We start from the raw sequence: 22,909 nt of genomic DNA on the forward strand, positions 1-22,909 counted from the left end.
AGTTTGATCTTTAATTGGAATTTATTCTTGTGTATGGTCTGGTGTAATATACAGTATATACTATTTCCATCTGGGAACCCATTCACTATTTTATTATACTAAATTTCAGTATGTGCTTGAATCTTTTTCTGGGCCTTTTCTGTTTTATTATTAATCTACTCATCTATCCCTAAATCAACACCACACTTTGAATTTATTACTGCTATAAAATTTAGGTCTAGTTATTTGATTGCATGACCCTCCTTGTTCATTTCCAAAACAGTCTTGAAAATTCTTGGACCTTTGTTTTTCCAGGTGAATTTTTCAATCAGGTTTCTGATTTCACAAAAGTCCTCCTAAACTTTATGTAGGACTTTATTTTTGGACTGTATTAATGCTATAGGTTGAATGGGAGATGATGACTGATAATTTGGATTTTTTTTTTTATCTGTCCTTAAAATGTCATTTCCTTTCCGAATAAATATTTTGTTAGAAAGAGTACAAGGCAACTTACAGATGGTATTGTGAATTTTATCTGTGTGTTGATGTTCAGGCAAACTATTGGTTTTCTATGTTGACCTTATCTCCAGCAACCTTCATGAACTTTTATTAGTTCTAATAGCATGTAGATTTTTATTTTTTGAGACAGAGTTTTGCTTTTGTTGCCGAGGCTGGAATGCAGTACGCCATCGCAGCTCACCACAACCTCCGCCTCCCGGGTTCAAGCAATTGTCCTGCCTCAGCCTCCTGGGTAGTTGGCATTAGAGGTATGCACCACCACGCTCGGTTAATTTTGTATTTTTTTTTTTTTTTTTTTGGAGAGACTGGGTTTCTCTATGTTGGTCAGGCTGTTCTCGAATTCCCAACGGCAGGTGATCCACCCACCTTGGCCTCCGAAAGTGCTGGGATTACAGGTGTAAGCCATCGTGCCCGGACAGTTCTAATAGTATGTAGATTCTCTTGCAGGTAATCATTTCATTTATAATTAATATTTTTCTTCCTTTCCAATCTTTATGTCTCTTTCTCCCTCCTTTTTCTTATCTAATTACTTTGGCTAAAATCTCCAATATAATAAAGAGTAGCAGTAACAGAAGATATCCTTGTTTTGTTTCTGCACTAAAGAATTTATTTCTAAGCTTTCTGTAATCAAGAATAATTCTGGTAACATGTGTTTTAGTAAATGTTCTCTATCCATTTAAGACACTTTTTTTTTTTAGTGCTACTAGTATGACAGTTAAGGCTTTTGCTCTTCTTTTCTCTCTGCCAAGGAACGCTCTTCAAAAGTGCTACCTGCCTGACTTGCTCCCTTACTTTTCTGTGCTCAGTGGTTCAAACGTTATCTCCTTAGAAACCTTCCCTGACTGTATCTTGTCATTCTCTTGTCCTTTACACGTTGCTTTATCTTTATTATAATTACTGCCACTGGCATTTATCTGTTTGTCCAACATCCCCACTAGCTTTATAAAGAAAGAAGTTGGTATGATTTGCTTACTACTATCTTCCCAACACAAGGAACAGTACCTGGCAAGGAGGCTTATTATCTATTATCTTTTTTTAAAAAACTAGCTTTGAATTTTCTTGATTGAGCTCTTTTTTGACATCTCATCAGTTTTTATTTATTTTTTGTTTTTCTTCTGCATTATTTGTATTTATGCTGTTAAAGTTGAATACAAAACACATTTTCCCCTTACTTCTTTGTTTTTAATAAGCACACACAAGAAAGACTTTATCTTTCTATTCCTGAAAAATTTCCATTAACTGGAACCTACAAATTTCGCTATGTATTATTTTGTTATTTAATTTTAAATATTTTGTAATTTAGTATTTGATGTCCATGAATATATATGTATCTTATTTTTAAACTATCTACTACCAATCAGTTACTTTTTCACTTCAGCCAGGGAATATGGTTTTCATGAAAACTTCCTTTGGGACCCAACTCACAGTCATATTTTTTAAGAATCTATGTATCCTTTAAAAAAATCTGTATTCTCTATTTATCTGCTAGAGGGATTTCCATACAGATCTATATTTAATCAAGTGTATTAATTATGCTATTTAAAAATTTTGTTGCCATTTTATCTACCAGTTTCTGACAACTACGACTGGACATTTATTAATTTCTCTTTGGAAGTGTCAATTTTTGCATTCTTAACTCTAAGACTATACTGCTAAGACTATATTCTATATAAATAAGACTATAATTTTTACATTTTCTTGGTAGTATATTCCTTTTATCAAGATCTAGTGTCCTTTATGGTAATGCCATTTTGTCTTAAGCTCTACTCTGTTGTATATTAATTTTGTCAAACCATCTTTTTGTTTTCTGGTTTTTACTACTGATGAGAAATTTGTGGTCAGTCTCCCTTTCCTCATGTGATTTATTCTTTTTAATTTAATCATGAGTTCATTTTAAGCAAAGATATTTTCTCCAGGGAAGTCCTGTATACCTGGATTGGCATTATTTTCTCTCGTGATCTGAAATTTTTAAATTATGAACTTATCTTCACAACAATTATTTTTCAGAGGAATCTTATATCCTGTGGGTTACAGAAGCAGTTTCATATTTGTCTCTGCTGAATTTCTAAGGGTTTAATGGTTCCAGACATATTTGTATACTGATTTATTGATTTAGAGTCCTTGTACCAAAAGGAAACTATGATATCAAATCAAACTCCACATTCATCTATAATACAGGCTTAAGGCTCCGGATCTCATATTTTACCCTTCTACATGCCCTGGGCAAACAGCAGGCTTACCTGAAACTTCCTGGGTCTGTCTGTGGGTTCCCTTTTTCAGTCCCATTTTATAGGTAAAGATCTCTCTTCAGGTTCTATGCTTTAGTTTATCAGTTCCAACTACCTTGTGAGAGCACAGAGTATGTGGCCTAGACTTTTCTATGAACATTAAGACATCAATCCCCAGCATTTAAGGTCTGTATGAGGACATGAAAACCACTATGGGCCATTTAGGAATTAGTTCCTGCTTACCACCTTTCTTAAGTCAGCTTCCCTGACTCCTTGTTACTAGCACCTATGAATTTAATTTCTTTTTCTTGATTTGAAGCTTTTATATATGTAAATAACCTTTCTGTATATATCTTATCAACAGTTTATGTCCGGAGTGTGGGGTGAACATCCTGCCACAAGAGCTCAACTATACTATCCAGGAGTCTTTTACTACATGGGTGTATACATAAACTATATGTATACATATAAACTGTATACATAAATGTGTATGTGTATATATGTATAATATACACACATTTCTATACATATATGTGTGTATCATAAACCTATCATAGTTTTATACCAGTGTTAGTGGAATATTTTTGAAAACTTCCCCCAAATTCTACCACTACAACCAATAAACTCTTTTCTTTTTTCACATATTCTCTCCAATATGTATTCATGAACATATCTAATTTTTAAAACAGCTATAATCAAACCAGGGTATTATTTATATTTGCCAAAATCATATTCTAATAGTCTTCAAATTTTTAATGTCATGTATTTTTTGTAATTCCATTTAGCAGATGTTTCATAATTTCCTAAACTATTACCTGAATATACTTTGTTTTAATTGTTTCAATTAAAATAATGCTTCAGTGTTCTGCTTCAGATAATGACAATTTAACATATATTAAAATTAACTTGCCACACATAACAATTATACATTCTGGACAAAATACAAAAACAAATGTTAAGTCAAAAGAGTAATCAAAAGCAGGTAGCAACTGGAAGGAAGTTAGCCTTAAATGAGAAAACTGTACTGGTATAGTTTTTTTTTTTTTTTTTTTTGAGATGGAGTCTTGCTCTCTCGCCCAGGCTGGAAGGCAGAGGCGAGATCTCAGTTCACTGCAACCTCCACCTCCTGGGTTCAAGTGATTCTCCTGCCTCAGCCTCCTGAGTAGCTGGGATTACAGGCACATGCTGCTACGCCTGGCTAATTTTTTGTATTTAAGTAGAGATGGGGTTTCACGGTGTTGCCCAGGCTGGTCTAGAACTCCTGAGCTCAAGAAATCCACCTGCCTCGGCCTCCCAAAGTGCACTGGTAGAATCTGTTGTCTTGCTAGCTTAAAAAGGACAAAGTTTGTGGTTGCCAAGGCAGCTTAAAAGGGAAAGGTAGAATCCCAGAAAGGAAAGTGCTGCAAAATTTCTATACGAACTACACCCAATATTTGAATGACCCTAGCCTGAGGAAGACTCCAAGGTTCTTCACAAAGAGAAACAGCTGGAAGGTGAAAGGATCTGAGATGAGATTTCTGCTGCTGCCTGTCACAGAAAAAATCATGTTGGGGGTTGAATCCAGCCACATTAGATGTCTACTAAGACAAAAATTCAACACTCATCAGAGAAAAATAACAGAATCCAAAGTCTATAATATGTCACCCATAATGCCCATTACACAAGCAAAATACACTATAGTGAACAAACAGGAAAAAAAGACCTAGAGTCAAGAGAAAAAGCAGCTCACAGACACCAAATCCTGAATGATCTAAGTGTCAGAATTATCAGACAAGGACTTCAAAGCAAGTATTATAAACATTTTCAAGTATTTAAAGGAAAATATGGTCATAATAAATGTTTGCATGGGGAAATCTCAGCTGACAAATGGAAGCTATGAAAAAGAACCAAATGGAAGTTCCAGAACTTAAAAGGTATAATGTCTGAAATGAAAAATTCATTGGATGGCCTTAATTTGAGATCAGATGGCAGAAAAAGGGCCACTTAACTGGAAAATCAATAGGTCTATTGAATGTGAAGAAAAGACTTTAAAAAAATAATAAACAGAGCTTCAGAAATTTAAAGTTCAATATTAAGTGGTCTAACTATGTACAATGGGAGAGGAGAGATAATGAGACAGAAAAATACAATATTTAATAAATGGCCAAAGTCTTTCCAAATTCTAAGAAAAACACAAATTTCTAGATCCAAGAAGTTCAGCAAATTCCAAGCAGGATAATTATAAAGAACCCACACATAGTCAAAAGGATGAAAAAACAAAGATAAAAAGCACACTGTGAAAGCAGCCAGAAAAAAGTAACATTGCATGCAGTGAAAAAGTTATATGAATGAAACCTGACTAATGATACCTGACTTCTACTGACAGTAAACTGATTTGCAGCAGAGGTACCAAAGCAATTCAAGGGACAAAAGAAAATCGTTACTACAAATTCTGATGGAGTAACTAGACACATCTGTAAACAAATGTACAAACCTCATACTACAGAAAAATTTGAGCTGAAGCTTAAAATGTCTAGAAGAAACCATAGGAGAATATGCTGATGTGAGAGCAGACAAAGATTTCTTAGGGTTACAGAAGCAATAAACATTTTTTTTTCTTTTTGAGACATTTTTTTTTCTTTATCACCTGGGCTGGAGTGCAGTGGTATGATCTAGGCTCACTTCAACCTCCACCTCCAGGGTTCAAGTGATTCTGCTGCCTCAGCCTCCCCAGTAGCTAGGCCACGAAGCCCAGCTGATTTTTGTATTTTCAGTAGAGATGGGGTTTTGCTGTGTTGGCCATGCTGGTGTTGAACTCCTGACCTCAGGTGATCCACCCACCTCGGCCTCCCAAAGTGCTGGGATTACAAGCATGAGCCACTGTGCCCCGCTGCAATAAACATTTTTAAAAAGGCTTTGGGAGGCCAAGGCGGAAAAACTGCTTGAGGCCAGGAGTTTGAGACCAGCCTGGGCAACACGGTGAGACTCTATTTCTACAATTTTTTTTTAAAAAGCCAGGCATGGTGGTGCATGCCTGTAGCCCTTAGCTACTCGGAGGCTGAGAATCGCTTGAGCCCAGGAGTTCAAGGCTTCAGTGAGCTCTGATCATGTTACTGCACTTCAGCCAGGACAACAGAGCGAGACCGTTTCTAAAAACAAAAATAAATCAGACCCAATCAAAATAACAGTAAACTTCCATTCACTGAACTACATCAATTAAGAAGGTAAAAAAACCACCAACTAAATAAAATACTTGAAAAACATACCTGACAAAACATTTATGCCTAGAATATATAAGGAACTCCTACAATTCTGTAGTAAAAGACAGGTAACTCAATAAATAAAGAGCAAACAACTGGAATAGCTATTTCACAAAAATGTACAAAAATGTCCAATAAACACATGAAAAGATGTTCAAGGAACCAAGCCATCAAGGAAATACAAATCAAAATCGCAATGATATACCATTAGGAGGCTTAAATTAAAAATGCCAAAGACCCAAATATTGGCAAGGATTTGAAGCAACCATAACTCTCATATATTTATGGTGGGAATGTGAAACGCAAAACCACCTTGGACTAGTTTAGCATTTAGACATAAACCTACCATAAGTATTTATCCAACAGGAATCAAACTAGATGTCCACAAAACAAATGTTGAAGAAAAAGAATGTTCATATCATCTTTATAATAATTCCAAACTGGAAACAATGCAAATGATATCAATGTAAGAATGAATAAGCACTTTGTGGCATAGTCACACAATGGAATACTACCCAGCAATTAAAAGAAACCCATACATACATAGAGGAACATGGATGAATCTAATAGATATTATACTGAGCCATATAAAACACCTAGAAAAGTTCATTCTGTATGATTTTACTTACAAGAAGTTCTAGAATAGACAAAATTAATACATGATAAAGGAAAAATTAGAAAAAGTAGCTGTCTCAGGATGAGGCTTCCCTGCTGACTGGGAAGGATCATGTACAGACAACATAATGCAATGCTCCATTTCCCTTTTCAGGAAAGAATTCTGACCCACTGCTGGGAGTGCAGTGCAGTGCAGCACAAAGCCCTCGGTGTTTGTCAGCATTCAGTGTCTGTGCCCTTGGGTATGATTGCTTAGGCTGAAGGAAATACCACTTCTCAAGGTCATACCGATTTCCAGGGACAGCCCATATCTAGACACTAATCAACATGGGGATATTAAGGACCAGCCCCTTCCCCCAACTTGAGACAGCTTTGATTGGTCATTCTATCTTCGGAACTCTTCGGCATTGCAGTTCAACCTTCCCTCTGCCCAAGCTGTTTCCTTCCCCTCCATTCCCTTCCATAGATCATAGATCATAGAATCACAAAAGCACTCCCTAATAAAGTGGTCCTTAAAATATGATTCCTGGACTAACAGTATCAGCATACCTGGGAACTAGTTAAAAATGCAAATTTCTGGGTCCCACTACAGACCTCCTGAATTGGAAAGCAGAAGCACCATTTACATGTGAAGAGCTTCCTATCAACTTTTTGTGCCCTACTCTTAAATATACTCAGATGGATAGACAACTGGAAAAAACTCTCCAATATGAAAGACAGAGAAAAAAGGGGGTGAAACCCTTACTTGGAAGAAATAACACTATGCAAAAAGAAAACAAAACTTTAATCCTCACGAAGGTTAAGGGAAGACGCTGCATTCAAGAAACACAAATTGGATACTATATACTTATATTTTAAAAGTATATTCAGAAAGTTAAAAAGAGACATCTTAGAAATTAAATCTATTTAGGCTGGCTATTTTCTCTTTGCTCTTTGAAATCACTCTCTACCCTCTGTGATAACCTAGGAAGCTGGACTTTTCACCATCAGTAGGGCTCCCTTCCTCTCTGCCAAATGTTTGTCACTGGACAGAGGTAGGGATGTAAAAGAAGAGAAAGGACCTGGTTCTTTCTGACAGGCAATGAGTTAGTGGTTTGGGTAACTGTGGTTTTTCTTGGCAGGTTTTGTAATATCTTTTTAAGTCAATAAATTGTAAGTTCCTAAAACTTTGATTAAAAATTAAATACATGAAAATTCAAGTAAATAAAATTTCAAATAACAAAACGTCAAAGTTATCAAAAAAGAAATGGAATTACCTATGGACAAAGGAGTTAGAAGAATATATTTGCAATTATCTCTCTTTTTACCATTACTCCAACTAGTTAAGAAAGCATTTTCAGCAGCTGGAAAAATATGCACAAAAATACACGTATCACTCAATAATAAACCACCAATACACATCTGAGCCTGCACTTAATAAAAGTAGGTAATATTTGACTTTTAAGTATTTCATAATTTAAATGTTCATTTATTATTTTGGGGTTTCTTAAACAATTTTATTTTATACATGTTTATTTCAACTCAAATTTTGACAGACTAAAAGACTGTATTTTGTTAGAGTCCATTTATAGGCAATTTTGCAACACTGATTTCTTGTGGGGAAAAAAAACCCAAAACAGACAGATAGTTAATTATTACGATCTGTGGAACTGAATGACCAGGAAAGCCGACCTCTTACTGCAAACCAAGCACATGGAGATAAGTCCACCAATGCAGCAGCAGCATCTTGATGATGAGTTGAATGGAGACAAAACATCTTATGTTGTGCCCAGAAGGTAGGGTAAGGCTCAAAGCTGCAAGGGGCAAAATGTTCTCATAAAGGCAAGATTCAGGTGCTGCTTGCTGCAGCACTCCACAGACACACCCTGTCTGTCCCAATGGCTTGTGACTGCCACGCGGCAACAATGAACACAATATACTCTCACTCTCACTCTCAGAGCAAGTATCTTCCCCTTATGAGAGAATGAATTCAGGCAATTCTTTACAAAAATAACAGCATTTGTTCCAAGGCACCAACAGTATAAAGCTTTTCAGAAAGTACACAGAAATAAACAGACTAAACATGGGAATTAGTTCTTAATGGTGGAATCTGTTACTACTCTAACTAGTGTAAAAATAACTTCAGATAGATTACAATCAAAATGCATATCGAATAGACTGTGCTGTGTGAGGGAATGTCTGACCAAAGAGTATTCTCATAGGCACTTTGGGTGCTGGCTGGTAAGCGCTCACAAGGGTTCTTCTCAGGGCCAGAGAAGCTGAGCATCTTATGTATTTGTAAAATCCTTCTCCAGACTTCTTGCCAAGCTTCTTCTCTGCCATCAGCTTTTTCAAGGATGGGCTGGGCTGAAATATGGGGTTCTTCGTATCTATTTCATGCCATCCATTCATGATGAACTTCACAGAATCCAGCCCAACGTAATCTAGAAGCTCAGATGAGCCCCTGGGGTACCTGGCTCCTAACTTCATAGCAGTGTCAGTGTTTTCCTTGGATACGTCAAGTCATTCATGCAGCTTGACTGCTTCCATGAGGTGTTGAATCCTAAGATGGCTGACAATAAACCCAGGAGTGTCCTTGCAAGAAACAGGATGCTTTACCAAGGTTTTGCTCAAGTTTACCAAAGATTCAAATGTCTTTTGGGTGGTCATTGGTGTTTTAAAGACCTCTGCAAGTTTCATCAGGGGCACTGGGTTGAGTAAACGGAGGTCAGCAAATTGGTCTTGTTTGGTGGTAGCACTGGCTATGCTTGTAATTTGCAAAGAGGAAGTGTTGCTGGCAAAGTTGTATGTTCAGCAACAAACTTGTCCAACCTCTAGGAGAGTTTGATTTTCACCTTTCGACTTTCTACAATGGCCTCTACCACCAGGTCTGTGCTGTGGACTATGGATGTTGCATCTGTGCTGGTTGATATGCTGCTTAGGGTTTTTCCACAAATTCATCATCAGCCTTAGGGTTTTCTACAAACAACTTCTTTGTCGCTTTCCTAAGGCTTTTCTCAATTCCCTCTTTATATTTTGCCAAGATGTCCTCGGTCTGGTCAAGGAACACTACTGTGTGGCTGGTCACTGCAGCAAACTGTGTGATGCTGATGACCATCATGTGCTTGATGATGATTTTTCTCGCCCAAGGATGTGGACAAGGAAGACCCCGAGTGCATTAACTGGCTGGTGATGAAAGCCATGGTGCAGTGGTGGCGACGACAGCAAGACCCAGGCAGGGAAGGCACATGTGGTGTGGGGACCAGCAGACGGGCAGCCTCTGAGGCCATTTTTTACTTTTGAATAAAACGATATTACTAATTTTATCTGCAAATAACTTTTGTCAAATGACAATGTATGCTCAACATTTTTTTCTAATTTTTTAAATTGATTATTGTTGATAATTGATAAAACAGGCATTGAACTTCCAGTTTTGCTGATTTTTAACTTTTACAAAAATTTTAATTAAATAGTATCAGTCTGGTATTTTGGTATTAGATTTTAAAAAACAAAATATCAGTACCATAATTGTGCTGTGGTATCATAACTATTACATTTATGGAACATGCTAACTACTTATCTTCTAAATCTTTCAAGATTTACATCTCAAGTCATATTGCCAGAATGTTATTGATATAAAGTAGTAGGGAAGAGGGGGAAAACACCGGCAATAAAGCAGATAAAAATTTAAGCAACAGAGATATAGCTTGAGAAAGCATATTGTGTTTTCTGTAAATCAAACTATAGAGTGAAGCTGGATAAAGCTTTCTTATCTAGGGGGGCTATACAAAAGAAATAACAAATTTTAGGAAGCATGTGTTTAAAAATTAAAACTTAGTCTAATCCTACTTTCTCACAAAGAAATACGTTACAAAAATACCATGTAATATTTCCCTTTATTCAAACAAAACCATGATACAATAAATAAATTAGCAGTCATGGGCCAAACATATACAATATATAATACAATGTAAGCAACAGTATGACAGAAAGAACATTTAGACAACTTGTTTGCTAGAAACATTTCAGAATCTGTTCCCCAATTTCAACAAATTGTTGATAAACTATTTTTTACTGCAGAAAATATTCTAGGAGACTCTCACTTATCCCTTCCAACACCACGTTTAGCCTCTATCCAAAAGTTCAATGCTATGTTTACATTTATTTGGAGTCCTCAAGTCTGAAGTCAGAGTAACTCACAATTCCTATATACTTGATTCAAATTTCTTGTGTTGTAGAAACAGAGGTATCTGTGAATACCAGATACTAGATTTAACCCAAAGACAATCTGAGATAGAGGAGGTACAACTAGAAGAAGCTCTTACATTCTATCCTTGCCAGGAAAAATCAAACTCTTAGCTTCTACTCTTATAAAATAATTAATTCTGTTAAAAACACATTGACTTCAGATCCCTTTTGCAGGTTGTGACTTGGCTCACAGTCCATCATAGCAAATCTTATTTTTACCTTATACTTGCTTATATTAAATGAAAACTATTTACTTTTACTTTTGTTTGCTCATATGCTATAAAACAAAATTTTATATGTTTTTTAAAAACAATAATAGTCATAATGGTGGCTAATTCTAAAAAGGTGTAGCCAGAAAAAAAGGAAATAAAAAACACTTGGAATCACACCATGCAGACATTTAAATTCATTTACTTTGTTTTCTTAAAAATAATGGATTCTTTTGGTAAGGATGGGGAGAAATTGGAATCCTTGTACATTGCTTGTGGGAATGAACGATGGTCTGGCTGCTCTTGAAAAACCTGATTATGTCTTCAGAAAGCTAAAACACAGAATTACCACTTGTCCTAACAATTCCACCCAAAGAAATAAAAATAGGAATGCAAACAAAACCCTCTACACAAATGTGCCGAATGTTCATAGTAGCACTATTCACAAAAGTCAAATGGAGGAAACAACCCAAATGACCATCGATGGATGAACGGATAAACAAAATGTGACATATTATTAAAATGAAATATTATTCAACCATAAAAAGGAATTAAGTACCGGCACATGCTACAATACGGATAAACCTTGAAAACTTTATGCTAAGTGAAAGAAGGCAGACATAAAAGGTCACATATTGTATGATTCCCTGTATACAAAATCTCCAGAATATCTACATCCAGAGAGATAGAAAGTGGATGAGTGGTTGGTTGGGGTTGGGGAAATGAAGAGTGACTGCTTAATGCACATTCCTTTTAAATGATGAAAAATGTTCTGGAACTAGATAAAGGTGATGGCTACATAACACTGTAAAGTTACTAAATGCTACTGAATCGTACACTTTATGTGGTTAATTTTTATGTTATTAATTTTACCTAATAAAAAATAATTAGGATCATAAAATTAAGAAAAAACTTCCTTTAGATACTACCAGTGCCTAATCAACAGATTTCGAAGTATCAGTTCTGTTTCTCTCTGTAACCCAAGTTGCCTTTGAAATAATCATTGTTCACAGTGCTTGCCTGCTCTTATGAATTTTTAGAGACTCTAGTTTTCATGAAAGGAAATTAACCAAAGACCAATGTTTCTCAACCAGGTACTGACATTTAGGATGGCACCCTGCTTTACTTTATGGGTTCATCGAATGCATTATAAGATGTTTGGAATCATATGACGGTGTTCACTAAATGCCAGGAGTGCTTCCTAGACATTTTGACAAGCAAAATTGCCCCGCATTATTTCCACATGTTCCTAGTTGAAAGTCACTGCTCTAGAACAAAATGTCATATCCTATGTATTGTGTTACATTATAAGAAGTTCCCTAATATACGCAACTCAATGCTTTACAAATGAGTCATTTCAAAAGCTCACATGTTTTTATGTATGGAAAGTAAACTTCTTGCTTTTGACACAGGATGCTATAAAAATTTATTGATTTTATTGTTGTTCTAAACATAAAAATTAATTTCAACCAGAAGAATGAACTTTATCATGAGGTAATTTGTGCCTGATATTTGATTACTAGATCATATTACTCAAATGAATATTCAACTTCTACTAATAACACTATTTCATTCATTGATATATTTTCTTTGCTTTTTAAAAAATATTATCAGGTTCCAAATACATAGGAAAGTTATAAAGAATAATATAACACCCATGTACCTGCTAGCCAGTTTGAACAAACCTGAACTTTTTCCTTAAGGAAGAAAACTTTACAGACAAAGTTCCCATGGGATCTTTTCCTATCTCATTCCACCATTCCTTTCTCAGTGGTGACCACTATCCAGAAGTTATTATTCCCATGAATGTATATACATTTACTACAAATGTTGACTATCTCTATAAACAATATAATAGTTTTGCTTACTTCACAGGCATTAAGTTCTGCTGCATGTATCATTCTTTTTTTAAAAAAAATATTTACTTAATAGGCATTAGAAGTTTATCTATTTTGGTACATTCTAGTTTATCCATTTTAACTGTTACATAGAAGTGTGGATTAAATTGTATGTCCAGACTCCTCCCCAAATTTGTATGTTGAAGCCCTAACCCCCGAGGGCTGTATCTGATGGAACAGATACAGCACTCAGAAGGAATCAACCATGCTGGCACCTTGATCTTGGACCTCAAGCCACCAGAACTGGTAAAAAATAAATTTCTATTACTTAAGCCATCAAGTCTGTGGTACTTTGTTATGGCTGCCCTAGCAAACTAATATGCACAGTATTCCACTGTTTGAACATACTGCTTTATTTATTCTTTAATAATGGGCTCTTATCGTATTTCCAGCTCTGTACTGTAACATACAACATTGTAACAAATATTTGGTATGGAGATATTGTTATTCTTATTGCAGGACTTTTTCTTGGACACATACACAAATATACGCACACACATTACAGTATGTTTATCTTCAACTTTCTGATTATTGCCAAATTGCCTTTCAAGGTAATTTTGGCCAATCTCTACTCCATCAGCTGTGTATAAGACTCATTTCTCTCTATCCTCTCCAAAATTGGTAATGACAGACTTCTGCCAATCAGAATGGGTATGAAATATTTTGTTTTAAAACGCATTTCTTTATCAGTGACGTTGAACACCTTAATGTATTTACTGACTACTAAGTTTTCTTCTGTGAACTGCCTACTCATATCCTTTACCCCTTTTTAACGTGGTTGTTTTTATTATTTTATTTACTAATAGGAGCTCTTTTTATACTTTAGATACTAATCTTTTGTCAATTACTTGAGTTACAAATAACTTCTCGCCATCAGCAGCATGTTGCTTTTTTTTAAGTGTTCATTGTCCAAGGAGAGTTTTTATGTTAATTTAGTCAAATATTTTTCTTTATGAAAAGTGCTTTTGATGTGTTTTTAAAAATCTTCCTTATCGTGAGCTCACAATGTTATTTTATTTTCTTCTAAACTTCTGCTTTTCACATTTGGGGGCTGAGTTTTTCTGGATTCTATGTGTGATGTGATCTTTTTTTTTTAAATATAGATAATGAAATGTCCCAATGGGCCATCCCTTCGCTTGCACACAAGGCCTATGTCTTGTTAACCTGCTTCCTAAGTCTAGCACTTTGCCTGGAACACATTAGGCAATTATAAACATGTGATCAATAAAAGGAAGGATGGAAGAATGAGAAGGGAGAGAAAGGGAAGCAAGGCAGGGATAGGAGTGTGGAAAAAAGTATTTGGATCATGGTCTTTGATATAAACTATATATTAGAACCATACAAGTCAAAAGGGCATTAAAACAGATTCAAGGGGTGGATTGCAGGAAGATGGGCTTTCCAGGATTCTGGAATGCTAGAGGTAAATATATCACTTAAGTGCATCTGGGCACTGACTCTGCTTTCTCTCCCCCAGGATGAGAATATGGCCTTGCTAGAGCTGAATTAGTTCAAAATCCAGAAAATTGTGGTGTTATAAATATCACTTATTAAGTCTTTGCAGAATGTTCAAGAAAGCCTAGGTACAAAAGGGCAATGTTACATTCAGAAATTGATACAGCAATGCTAGCTGAACCTTTCCCGTAGGGACAGTGGCTACATGTACCACAGGAAACCTAAAGAGATGGGAAAACTTTTTTTTTTTTTTGAGACGGAGTCCCGCTCTGTCGCCCAGGCTGCAGTGCAGTGACCGGATCGCAGCTCACTGCAAGCTCCGCCTCCCGGGTTTACGCCATTCTCCTGCCTCAGCCTCCCGAGTAGCTGGGACTACAGGCGCCCGCCACCTCGCCCGGCTAGTTTTTCGTATTTTCAGTAGAGACGGGGTTTCACCGCGTTAGCCAGGATGGTCTCGATCTCCTGACCTCGTGATCCGCCCGTCTCGGCTTCCCAAAGTGCTGGGATTACAGGCTTGAGCCACTGCGCCCGGCCAGCCTTTTTTAGATATACTGTATTTGCTACTATTCAGAATAGTCATTTGGTTTCTATATTCTTAACTAAATAATTTAGGAGCATACAACAGGTGGGTAATAGTCTCTTTCCAACAATCCCTAACCTGAAGTTCAAAGGCGGAGTGCCACAGTGGAGGGTATAAAGAAACAGAAGAATGGGACCTGGAATGACTTTTGCCTCAGATGCCCTCAAAAGAAAAACATCTCTCCCTAGAGCAACATTATATCTAGTTCACTATAGTCAAGGAAGTATGTTCCATTAGAGAGAAAGGGGCTTAGCCTCCCAGTGTAAGTACACACCACCACCTACAAAGTATTCTTGCTGAAATACTGAAACATATCTCTACTTAACTACCAATTTATATTAATAAAGGGGAAGAGGAATATGCTACATAGCACCATGAAGATAAAATCAGCAAATCCAGACTGTGGGAAACTCCATAGGACAAAGGATCCAATTTCTTCAACAAATAAAAAACTTCAAGAATTTTTTAAAGGGATCTAGAGTTTAAGAGATATCCACCAGTAGCTATAAGGACACTGATTCAAACAAACTGTAAATGTGATATGATGTCTGGGATTCTCTTCAAAATAACCAATGAAGAGTTACAGACAAATAAGATTATGAAACTAATTGTTAAAGTTGAATAACAAAGACCTGAGAGTTCAATGTCTTTTCTCTCCTTTTGTATACATTCAAAACATATTACAATGAAAAGTTAAAAGAGGGGGCTGGGTGTGGTGGCTTATGCTTATAACCCAGCACTTTGGGAGGTCAAGATGGGAGGATCACTTGAGGCCAGGAGTTCAAGACCAGCCTGGTCAACATAGGAAGACCCCATCTCTGACAAACAAAAAAAAGTTAAAAGAGGGGAAGGACTTAGCAGATCCTTTTAAAAGGAAAAGCAAATAAACCAAGTAGGACCTACAGCTAAGAGACTAGAGCCTGAGATCTAAAAACCTTCTGATGTTGATTTAAACTGTGAAAAACTTAAAATATACAAGAGAAGGCTGTAAATCAAAGATTCAGTCACTATAACCAGTCTACTGAGTCACTGTTAATCAGTATTTACTTACGCTACCATTGAGTGATACTGAAAGATTATTATTTGAAAGCGTAGAATATAATGACTCATTTTTGCTTTCTAATGAGTTATTTTCCTTTTTTGCTGTCCTTCCATGTATTGGTATCTTTCCTTATGTGATTGCTGGTTGCTCCAAATACTGAATTTTACCTTTGTAATATTTTAAAAATAGCTAATTTGCTCTAACAAGATTGTAAGAATACATATTTTGGGGAGGCAGAGTACTGAACAAATTGTGCTGCTCTCTTTAGTCTCAATCTATGTGCTTTCCCAGTTTTCTTCAATGCAAGCATTTTCAGGTTGATATTAATATTAAAAGCTCAAAGAGTCAACAGGACTCAAATAAGTCAAATAATAGGAAAGCATTTGCACATATAAAGTTAAAAAGATCTTCAAATAAATTTATCTAGCAAGAAACACCATGGTAAATATAGCAGGAACCAAAAACATGGTCTTGACAGGAAGAATTCCAATTCTGCAACTACAAGCTATATGCCCTTAATGTAGATGAATTATTTTTCCCCTGAGGCATACTCTATCTCCTCCAGAGATTTTTTAAATAAAGATTCAACATTTATATAAAAAGCCATACTGTAATAACAAGCATGTAATAGGTTCTTAATGAATGCCACATAAAACTAAATCTAGTCTAACCCTTTCATTTATAAATTAGGATAAAAAAATGACTTGTTCAAGGTCACATATTGATTTTTATTTGGCTCCATTATTCAGTTAAAAATGCTATGATTATGTCTGATAATAATGCCTCTCTTTTACACTGGGATTTTAATCAAGAAGAACATTTTGTGCCCCAGTCTTACCATTTTGGAACTTCCTTTGTCGTAGAAACATTATATATTGTCAGTAAATAAGCTGAATTAAAGGTCAATGCCCTCTAGTGCTAAACCTTCAGAGGTAGGTGCAGGTTCCAAATACAGGCAAATTTACCTAGTCTACAGAACAGGAAACAATCTCCATAAAAATAAGGACATGAAAACATGAGATAGCTGCATGCACAGTGACCCATCTGTAAGGATGACTATTCTCTCTGGGAGATGAGATTTTAAGCCTTTACTTTCTTTTCAAATGTTTAAAAAGCTTTTTAAACTTTTTGTTATTAAGTTTTTATAATACATAAAACATTTAAAAAGAAGCCAAAACACAGGGCATGATAACATCACTGGATTGCACAGTGGGGAAAACAACTCTTCTTCCCCTACTGCATAGTTTCAGAGGAAGTTACACATCCATGTGGCTTAGTATCTAACGTTACATTAAGAAAGTCATAAAAGTGCTGTAATCCCAGCACTTTGGGAGGCCGAGGTGGGCGGATCATGAGGTCAGAAGATCGAGACCATCCTGGGCAACATGGCGAAACCCCATCTCTACTAAAAATACAAAAATTAGCTGGGCGTGGTGGCGCATGCCTGTAATCCCAGCTACTCGGGAGGCTGAGGCAGGAGAATTGCTTGAATCAGGGAGTTGGAGGTTGCAGTGAGCCGAGATCACACCACTGCACTCCAACCTGGCAAAAGGGCGAGACTCCGTCTCAAAAAATAAAAAAAGAAAAAGTTGTGTCAGAGACAAGGCAGATCTTTAAACTGAGAAAAATAAGGGGATAAATGTGACTTCACTTTTTTTAATGTACTTCAGGTGTCACTAATAGGTGACATGCTAAGTACGTACAAGTCTTTTTTTTTTTTTTTTTTAACTGAAAAGCATTAAACCAGACCATGGTATTAGGTGCTTAACTGAGATTATAAAAAAGAAAACCAAAATGGAAATGGTTTAGAGAGCTGAAGTTAAAATGAGAATTCCATTAAGATGGCATATATAGGTAATGGTGCTTAATGGGAAGATTAGGGACTATACCAATGTCTCATATAAATTAATATGAGAACATTTCTTAAAATTGTAGCTAAAATGGCCCTACAGGTATACTTGTAAGATATGACTTATTACTCTTTTCTAGAGTTAAGAGCTTATTAGGGCAGTAAAGAGTTCAATATCCCAAATATGATCCAAAAAATAAAGTCGCCAAGTTCAATGTCTTGTAGTCCTCCACTTAAACCCAAGAATCACAGAACTTTTCTTATAACTAAAGGCAAAAAAAATACGAAAACCAATTTGATAGTTAATACTAAAATTCTCTTCTACAAGGCAGTAAGAGAACCAAAGGAAAGAAAATCTAGCCTAAAAGCATTTCATAATCTATAAAGGAGAAGGCTATCTAAGGAGATAAAAATTATGAATTAATCTCCTCAATGTTCAAATGATTCTCTAGAGAGGAAGATATCAAAACTGATATATTTTTAAAGATAGAAGAGTTATTAGTGGAAATAGGTAAAATAATTTATTAAGGATATAGTTAGAAATGTCTAGAGTTTTCATTTTTCTCCTTGTGCCTAAAGCATAATTCTATGTAGGAATGTCTGGTAGTAATCTCTTTTCGGGCTACTTCAAAGCAATGTATGGATAAGAAATCATTTGTTTTTTGGCCAAAAGTTTAAAAAACACACCCACACAGAAAAACTGCTAAGTAACACAATTTTTCCCTAGACCAGAAAGCTTTATAAAAACCTGGATAATCAGGCTTAGTCTCTGAAACCTATCAGTTCATGGGAAAAGTGCCTACAGTCTCACTATCCAATAGAAATATAATCCGAACCAAAGAAATCTTAAATTACCTAGTACATTAAGAAGTAAAAAACAGATACTACATTTAGTAAAATATTTTAATGTAATTATTAAATATTAACATTTTGATGTATCTTAGTTACATTATTAACATTTTGATATTATTAACATTTTGATATGCAATGAATATAAATATTGAGATACTTTAGATCTTTTTCATACTAAGTCTTTGAAATCCAATGTGTATTTTATACTTACAACACATCTCAATTTGATTTAGCCACATTTCAAATATTCAACAGCCACATATAACTAGTGGCTACTGTACTGGCCTGTGTATGTCTATGGCACAGCATGTCTTATGGGCTATACTTAAAAGTTTGGGCCAGCAGCTATAGGTCACATGTGTAATCCCAACACTTTGGGAGGCTAAGGCAGGAGGACTGCTTGAAGCCAGGAGTTTGAGACCAACTTGGACAACAGAGCAAGACCCTGCCTCTACAAAAAATAAGATAAAATAAAATAAAATAAAATAAATAAAATAAACAAGCCATGTGTGGTGATGTGTGCTTATAGATCCGCCTATGTGGGATGCTGAGACAGGAGGATGGCTTGAGTTAAGAAATCTGAGGCTGCAGTGAGCTATGACTGTGGCACTGCACTCCAGCCTGGGTGACAGAGCAAGACCTCTCTAAAAAAGAAAAAGAAAGTTTAATGACTGTCTCAGAGTTGAGCATACAGAGACAAAAGAGGTCATCTATTATTCTTGCAGGGCTTACATCTAAAATGTATATAAAACTGCCAATCTCTTGGGTAGACTGCCCTCAATCATGATACATGCAGATTAATTCCTTTCTAGATTTTACTAGGACAGCAAAGTGATCGGTATCTCAATATCTGCCCCCCCGCCCCCACCAAAAAAAAGTGACTAAGCTAATATCTTATTGTTCTTCACTTAAAACCAAGAACCACAGGCACAGACAATAAGGCATTTATGTATTATAGTCAGTAAGGGATTATAATATAACACAGGTAGGAGTCAGTTGTCAAGTATAAAAGGTATCTGAAAACGTCAGAAGCCAACCATATGACAACCTGGAACAAATAGAAAACTGCAAAGTTAGTATAGATTAGTGACGTATCGCCAGTATTCTAGAAGCACGCTTTGTGAAGACTGTTCCTCCTAATATACATAGGTAACCCACAGAGAAAGTGGCTAACGTTCAGGTAAATTTAGGAATTGCTGGGTTAAATAAAATAAGCCAGGATTTTAATATTGTTTAAAACTGGATTTTAATTTAAGGGTTAAGTTCCCCTATCCTTATAATACAAGACTGATCATGAAACTCTCAGAGACGTGTAAACCAGAGCAACTCCATCTTAAATAGAAGCTGGGTAAAATGAGGCTGAAACCTACTGGGCTGCATTCCCAGATGTTAAGGCATTCTAAGTCACAGGATGAAATGGGAAGTCAGCACAGGATACAGGTTGTAAAGACCTTGCTGATAAAACAGTTTGCAGTAAAGAAGCCGGCCAAAACCCACCAAAACCAAAATGGCCATGAGAGTTTACCTCTGGTCATCCTCACTGCCACACTCCCACCCACACCATGACAGTTTACAAATGCCATAGCAACATCAGGAAGTTATCCTATATGGTCTTAAAAGGGGAGCATGAATAATCCACTCCTTATTTAGCATATCATCAAGAAATAACCACAAATATGGGCAACCAGCAGCCCTCAGGGCTTCTCTGTCTATAGAGGAGCTATTATTTTATTCCTTTACTTTCTTAATAAAGTTGCTTTCACTTTACTCTGTGGTCCTGCCCTGAATTACTTCTTGCATTAAATCCAAGAACCCTCTCTTGGAGTCTGATTGGGACCACTTTCCTGTAACAAAACCTTTTTTTTTCTTGAGATGGAGTCTCACTCTGTTGCTCTGGGCTGGAGTGCAGTGGCCCAATCTTGGCTCATTGTAACTCCACCTCCCGGGTTCAAGTGATTCTCCTGCCTTGGCCTCCGAGTAGCTGGGATTACAGGTGTGTACCACCATGCTTGGCTAATTTTGTATTTTTAGTAGAGATGGGGTTTCATCATGTTGGCCAGGCTGGTCTCGAACTCCTGGCCTCAAGTGATCTACCCACCTTGGCCTCCCAAAGTGTTGGGATTACGGGCATGAGCCACCAAGCCTGGCCTGATCACGAACCTGAATATGCTCACATATGTTGTATCCATTTGAGAGTGGGTTGGAGAGCTATCCTATACATCATTTCCCAAACTAATGAAAAAAACACTTTATTTTCATGGATCGTCTTGAAAACTACTAGACCATGTTGGGGAATGCTGATGTAAAAGCACAGGTAAGGCTACTCCTACAAAGCCAGGGAAAATTTGTGCCAGAGTATTTGTAAGCAATATGAGAGTATTGTAGGCTAAAGCTTTGAGGGTCTAGATCCTAACAATATTCTAATGTAAACTCTAATAACTAAATGATCAGGAACACCTTTTTGATTTGATCAAAACCAAAAGGCAATGATCTATGGAGCTATACTATCTATCCACACCTACATTCAAGTAATAATGGCAATGGAATATAATATGAATGTAATTAAAATCTTACCCCAAATAATCTTATTTTAGTCTTATGCTCTTCAGACCACAAGAGGAACTTAATGAAATCAAACTGGAGTAAGGGTCAAACACTCACCTTACTCTAAACCTGCTACAGTTCAAACTAGGCATGCTTAAAAATCTGTGAACCTCAAAGCACAAAGTTTAAAGAAGTAACCAACCAATGAGAATAAGCAGTAAACACAGAAACATCTAAAACGATTATATTGTCTAGAATCAAAAGGCACCTGAATACTTATAAAGGCGTCTACTAAGGCAATAAAGGCAAAAGATGAGTATTTTCCCCTAAGGAGGAAGAGTTTTCTATGACTTGTGGAGACTGTTTCAAAAATTTAAGACAAAGCACATACTCCAACAAATACTGTCTAATTTATCCAACTCCCTAGTCTGAATTAAATGTTCTTTCTACATCACCAAAGAAGAGAGAACAAAAAATGAAGTTGTGAGTAACACTTCAGTCTTCAGAGCAGATAGTTGTAATTGCCAGTAGCAGAAAACTCAAGTTTTGCCAATTCCATTGGGTAGGAAAAGGCTGTCCTAATTTGCCTTTCCCTGAGAACTAACAAGTCTGAACAAGTTTCTGTAGGTTTTTGAACACATTTCCTTTCTATGAAATGCCTGATTATGCTTTTTGCCCAAATTTTGTTTCTCTCTTAGAAATCTGTAAAGTGTCTTTATCTCAAATACTGATCTTCTTTCAGTTATATTGCAACTATCTTCTCTCACTTCTCCTCCCAGAGTGATTTTACCCTTTCACTCTCATTATGTTGACACAAGTTTGACTAACAAAACTTTAAAATTCAATGTAAATGCCCAGATGTTTTCACTAGAGATTTCTACTAAACATTTAAGAACTAACACCAATTCTACACATTCCTTTACAGAAAACAGAAGATGAGAGAAAACTTCCCAATTCATTTTATGAAGCTTGTCATTACCCCGCTATCAGCAGAGGGACAGAAGCATGCATTAGTGAAGCATTACTAAGAACCTGGAAGTAAACTCACTCAAATATGCTCAAGTGAGTTTTGACAAAAATGAAAAGTTATTAAATGGAGGAAAGACAGCTTTTCTAACAAATGGTGCTAAAGCAATCAGACACTCACAGGTTAAAAAAAAGAGATACCACCCCACATCCATTAGAATAGCTACTATTAAAAAGAAAAAACATATAAAAACCCAGAAAATTAACAAGTGTTAGTGAAGATGTGAAGAAAGTGGAATCCTTGTATACTACTGGTGGGGATGGAAAATGGTGTGGCTATTATGGAAAACAATATGGTGGTTCATCAAAATGTTAAAATTACCATATGATCCAGCAGTTCCACTTCTGAGTATATATCAAAAAGAATAAATGCACAGACTAGAACAGGCATTTGTACACTAATGTTCAGAGCAGCACTATTCACAATAACTAAAAGGTAGAAGCAATCCATGTGTCTATTGATGGATAAATGGACAAAAAAATATGATACATACAATAGAATATTATTCAACAGACATAAAAAAGAAAAACATTGTGATGCATGCTACAATATAAATGAACCTTGAAGACATTATGCTAAGTAAAATAAGCCAGTCACAGAAAAACACTCAATAACAAATGCTGGCAAGAATGGGGAGAAAAGAGAACTC

General features: G+C 36.1%; 1 protein-coding gene and 1 pseudogene across 2 annotated transcripts in view; both read right to left on the minus strand.

Annotated features, from left to right (window-relative positions):
• Positions 1–22,909, minus strand: part of RFX7 (regulatory factor X7) — a 159,366-nt gene that overhangs the window by 97,251 nt on the left and 39,206 nt on the right. The gene's annotated exons all lie outside the window — the stretch shown is intronic.
• On the minus strand, positions 8,626–9,967 carry LOC144329873 (hydroxyacyl-coenzyme A dehydrogenase, mitochondrial pseudogene; annotated as a pseudogene).

The sequence above is a fragment of the Macaca mulatta genome, chromosome 7, assembly GCF_049350105.2.
Source record: "Macaca mulatta isolate MMU2019108-1 chromosome 7, T2T-MMU8v2.0, whole genome shotgun sequence".
Taxonomy (NCBI): domain Eukaryota; kingdom Metazoa; phylum Chordata; class Mammalia; order Primates; family Cercopithecidae; genus Macaca; species Macaca mulatta.